The sequence below is a fragment of the Anolis carolinensis genome, chromosome 2, assembly GCF_035594765.1.
Source record: "Anolis carolinensis isolate JA03-04 chromosome 2, rAnoCar3.1.pri, whole genome shotgun sequence".
Lineage (NCBI taxonomy): Eukaryota > Metazoa > Chordata > Lepidosauria > Squamata > Dactyloidae > Anolis > Anolis carolinensis.
Window position 1 is genome coordinate 12,282,150 of NC_085842.1, and position 5,872 is coordinate 12,288,021.

Below are 5,872 nucleotides of genomic sequence, written 5' to 3' on the forward strand. Positions count from 1 at the left end.
ATGTCTAGCCACCATCTCCCGGAGAGCGCCTTTGTTGGGCCATGCTGCGACATACTTGACCACCGACGCTCCGTTGCACCCGAAGGGATCAGCTTCATGGCCTTGTTGACCCCTTAGGGAGTTGCCGGATGATCCTGAGTCTCAGGTCCTCACCAGGAACTCGCTCCGTCCGCCACTCCTCAGGTGCTAGCTTTACACGGGTGTAATGTATCCACGGCTTAATCTCCTTCACCTTCACTGCAGTGGGGGTAGACAGGAGCACAACATAGGGTCCTCGCCACTTGGGTCCCAATGGCTCAATCTTCCAATCCTTGACCAGAACCTCGTCACCTGGTGAAAAACAATGTAGAGGTGTGGTAGGGAATGGTGGGTTCAATTCAGAAATGTATTTTTCTAACTGCTGCATTTGTCTGCCCAAAGCCTGAACCTGGGCCAATGTCTGTTTCTCTCCTATGAGGTGCTGCTCAGCTCCTGTCTCTAAGGCTCCCTTCAAGTTCAAAGGGGGTCGTCCATAGAGTCTTTCAAAAGGGGAGAGTCCTGTCCGTTTGTGTGGTGTACATCTGATTCCTAATAATGCCATGGGCAAAACCACCGTCCACGGCAATCCTGTCTCTTGGCAAAGTTTCCCAAGCTGAGCCTTTAATGTCCTATTCATTCTTTCCACTTTTCCAGAAGATTGGGGTCTATATGCACAATGTAACTTCCATTTTATGCCCAAAATTCTACATAATCCTTGCACAGCCTGTTGAATATATGCGGGGCCATTATCTGATCCAATTTCTAAGGGTATGCCAAATCTGGGAATAACATCTTTCATTAGAGCTATCTTCTGCCCACACTAAAGGAGTCTCATGCCATGGCCATTGTATTTCTTCAGTAAAAATCCTAACTTGAAACAGTCTCCATTCCTCTTCCATGGGAAATGATAGCTCCACTTGTCCATTCTTCATGAACTGGAGTTGTGCTTGTAATTTTGATAAAATGTCCCTTCCCAATAAAGGGACTGGGCAGTCTGGGAGATATAACATCTTATGCTTGACCTGATGTCCGGCCAGATTGCAGGTGCGTTCCTTAAGGAAGGGGCACTTCTGGGTCTTCCCAGACACCCCTATTACTTTCGTAGTTTCCCGAGTTGGTGGACTAATTTTTGTATTTACTACTGATTTTTCGGCACCTGTGTCCACTAAAAAGTCCAATTGTTGGTCCCCGATTTCAAGTGTGACCATCGGCTCCCCGGGGTCCAACAAAACAAGAGCCTGGCTTCCTCATTCCTCTCCTCCATCCATATCTTCCCATTCTTCTTCCATCACAGCTGCTGCAGCTATCACCTCTCTTGCAGGAAAAGGTACGTAGTTCCCACGCCCTCTTCCCCTTCCTGGGTTTCTTCCTCTCTCAGGCCTTCCTCTTTCTCTCGGTCCTTCCTGACTTCCTTCTCTTCCTTCTGGGCATTCACCTTTCCAGTGTCCAAACTTCTTACATTTAGCACATTGGTCTCGACCTAACCTCCGAGGGGGCCCTCTTCTTCCTCCTTGTCCCCCTCTGGCATATCCTCCTCTTCCTCTCTGTCCACTTGCACTTTGTTCCATCATGGTAACTAATGCTTGGTATTCCTGCTTCTTCTTCCTGTCCTTCTTCACTTCTTCTACCTGGTCCCTCGCCATATAAACTTGATCTGCGAGTGCCAACAATTCATTCATAGTCTTTCCTAGAAATCCTGGTTGCTTTTGAATCTTTCTCCGGATGTCAGGAGCCGCTTGACTGATAAAAGACTGTTGAATCGCCCTCCTACCGTTTTCATCCTCCAAATTATATGGGCTATACTTTCTATATGCTGCCTCCAGCCTTTCCAAAAAGGCTGTTGGTGACTCAGATTTTTCCTGTACCACTCCCTGAATTTTTACAATGTTGACGGGTCGCGGCGGGCCCCTCTTTACCGCTTCTACCAATATACGCTGGAATCCTCTCAGTCTCTGCAAATGTCCTTCTTCTGCGGTGTCCCATTGGGGATCTATTTCCACAGGAAACCTCTGTGCTCCCCACTCGGCTGCATCACCATCTTGTGGGGCACCAACCTGGGCTATGGCTACCCCATTATTCAACACTGCTCTTCTCTCCTCTGATGTGAACAACATATTCAACAATTGTCTGCAATCTTGCCAGGTGGGATTATGGGTTGCCATAATCCCTTCCAATAGCCTAGCCATAGCTTGGGGTTCTTCACTATAAGGTGGAGTATTATTTTTCCAATTCAAAATGTCACTACTACTGAAAGGCACTACCTGGTATGCTTGAACTATCTCATTCCTGTTGTTTATCACAGGCACCGTTCTCAAGGGCATCTGGAGGGCCGGTCCGGTCGGTGAATCACCAGACCACACCGGAGCTCCATGTCTCCGAGTTTGTGCCGGAGAAGCATCACTGGGCATCCGTTGTGACTTCTTCTTTTCCTTTGTTTCCTCCTGATATTTTTCTAGGCTAGGATAGTGTTTCTTGGCCGCTTCGGTTGACTCCGAAGAGTAGGGTGGGGGTCTCGTTCCTAGTGTAGGTGCACCGGGGGCTGTTCCCTGGGGTGGGGGGGGCGGTGGCAAGGGTGGCGGCAATAATTCCTGTTGTCTAGCCTGTACACTCAACTGTAAATCTGGGTAGTCCTCCTCATTGGATTGGAAAACTTCCTTCTTTTTCCCCTCCTTCTTCACCACCATACATTTGCCATTCCTGCACTGTCGAACCCAACCTGGATCTTCTCTAACTACCCGTTCCCACGTAGCAATATAGACCCACTGGTTCGGATGATTCACAGCACAATATTCTTCCACTGTTCGGATCAGTTTCAGATCCCACGTTCCTTCTACTTGCCAACCTAAACCAAACTCTGGCCATTCTCCCTGACACAAATTCCTCAGTCTATAATCTCTTAGGTCCCTTGGATTCCCTGCTACGGCTCTGCTAGCAAAAGAGCCAAAATTATCTAAGATGCATTGTAAGGGAGTGGAGCTCTTTGAATTTTTCCCTCCCATCCTGCCTAATAGAGGGGACTGTCCTGGCCTGGGCACCTGGCCACTCACGGCATGCGTCAGGAAACACAAGACAGAACCCCTTTCTACCTCCCTGGGAACTTTTTTTTGTCCCTCCCAGCGCTGGCGTTCCCTTAATATCTCATGCAAACCCCTATACTTGCCAGATTTCTGTAGACGTCGGACCAACCTTCGCCCCTGGGCTTTTTTCCCTGGATCCTTTTCCTCCTAGCCGGTTTCTGTGGAACCTCGCTGATGTTGCAGCTCTCACCGTCAGTCGGCGTTGGCATCAGAGGCAAGCACCGCAGCCGGTCGTGTAATATTCAGGGGCCCCTTCTCGTCTCACGGTAGTTGCCTCAGGCCCCCACCGCTGAGTTGAGGCCGTCCCGCCAACGGGATCCGTCTCCAAATCTCCTGGCCCGTCTTATAGGAAAATCACGTCGGGGTCACCAGAAAATGTAGCGGAACCTTTTTTGCTACGGTCCTTGTTTGGCGCAGTGGAGGAATGGAGGACGGACAACTGAAGGAATTCCAAGAAAGCAGTTTTATTTCGCTAATGGCCACTAGGGTTCCCCCTAGCACAAAGTAAGTGCTTCTCCAGGGAGAACGACCAGTGGCAGGCTGAGTAAACATTTATACACACTACAGGGTTCGGGTTATGCCCGCCCACAAGCAAATTCATTGGCTTAGAGTTGTGACGCTGCCCAATCAATGCTGACCAGCAGGCCGGCTGCACTCTTTTTGTGCCGTGCTCACAAATCATTCAGAGCGCCTGCGTACGCATGCGCTGTTTGTTTATCTTTAGCTTTCATTTCTTCAGAAACACATGATTTCCCAGAAGTCACATGTTTCTGTGAGTTTATGCACCCGGGTCGCTAGCTGTCGCCATCTCTGCCCATATATGGTATTTCCTGGGGTTCCTTAACCTCCCGCCTCAAATGCTATGGAATCCAAAAAGTCACAGATATCTATACAGTATAAAGAAGGTAAACAAAGGTTGTGTCTGTTAAGTCACAGTAATATTATGCATATATATCCACCGAAATATTGACACGTAGCAGTATGGTGTTTCTAAAATAGATATTTCAGGATTAAATTCCCACAAGTATGTGTTCATATAACAAAACAGTTTGAGTTTTAATTACTCTGCTCCTTAAAGTATATAAGCATAAGAAGGGCTTGACCCGAAACAAAGAAGAAAAAAACCCGGGACTCTTTGTCGTGCATCCCTTTAAGGACACAACAAACATTTCTCATATCAGAGACTTCCTTCATTTCTACTTACCAACCTTCTCCTCATATGCAAAAAATAAAAAGAAGACAACTACTTGCAACATACTGTGCAATTATAATATTGTTATAACAAGTCGCAAAAGAGTGAATTGAACTCTAACTTTTTGCATTATATACTTTAAGCAGCAGAGTAATTAAAACTCAAACTGTTTTGTTATATGAACACATACTTGTGGGAATTTAATCCTGAAAATATCTATTTTAGAAACACCATACTGCTACGTGTCAATATTTCGGTGGATATATATGCATAATATTACTGTGACTTAACAGACACAACCTTTGTTTACCTTCTTTATCAATGCTATGGAAACCTGGTAACTATAGTTTTCATAGAATCATAGAATCATAGAATAGTAGAGTTGGAAGAGACCACATGGGCCATCTAGTCCAACCCCCTGCTAAGAAGCAGGAAATCGCATTCAAAGCACCCCCGACAGATGGCCATCCAGCCTCTGCTTAAAAGCCTCCAAGGAAGGAGCCTCCACCACGGCCCCGGGGAGAGAGTTCCACTGTCGAACAGCCCTTCTCACAGTGAGGAAGTTCTTCCTGATGTTCAGGTGGAATCTCCTTTCCTGTAGTTTGAAGCCATTATTCCGTGTCCTGGTCTGCAAGGCAGCAGAAAACAAGCTTGCTCCCTCTTCCCTATGACTTCCCTTCACATATTTGTACATGGCTATCATGTCTCCTCTCAGCCTTCTCTTCTGCAGGCTAAACATGCCCAGCTCTTTAAGCCGCTCCTCATAGGGCTTGTTCTCCAGACCCTTAATCATTTTAGTCGCCCTCCTCTGGACGCTTTCCAGCTTGTCAACATCTCCCTTCAACTGTGGTGCCCAAAATTGGACTTCTCCCGTTCTCCAAGAACTCTCGAAGATAATTGCCAGTGGTTCTGAAATAACTTCCGCTAGTTCCTTCAGTACTCTTGGGTGTAGCTGATCTGGCCCTGGGGACTTGAATTCGTTTAGAGAGCCCAAGTGTTCCTGGACAACTTGTTTCCCTATTTGGGGTTGGATTTCCCCCAATCCTTTGTCCATTCCGTGTTGCTGAGGTTGAAGATGGCTTTCTTTTTGTGAGAAGACCGAGGCAAAGAAGGCATTAAGTAGTTCTGCCTTTTCCCTGTCCCCTGTCACCATCACCCCATCTTCTCCTTGCAATGGCGGGGTGATGGCGACAGGGGACAGGGAAAAGGCAGAACTACTTAATGCCTTCTTTGCCTCGGTCTCAGAAAAAGAAAGCCATCTTCAACCTCAGTTTTACAAGACCTTGAGCCTTCTCTGCCAAATTACACATCCCAGGATTCCTTGGCAGTGAAAGTGGTGTCGAACTGCATTAATTCTACAATGTAGATGCCCCCGTGGGCAACACACAGCTATGAACAGCCAAGCAATATTGCTTTCTTGTTCACATTTTTAGCAATACATTTTAGCCCAAATATTTTTCCTTGTTGGAATTCATTGTGTTAGTCTTGGCCCAGCTCTCCGATCCCATGACCTCTCTTCCGCTGCCCGATTTCTGTTTGCTTATCTCAGTTTCCTCCTGCTATTTGCCTTTATGACTCAGGTCAG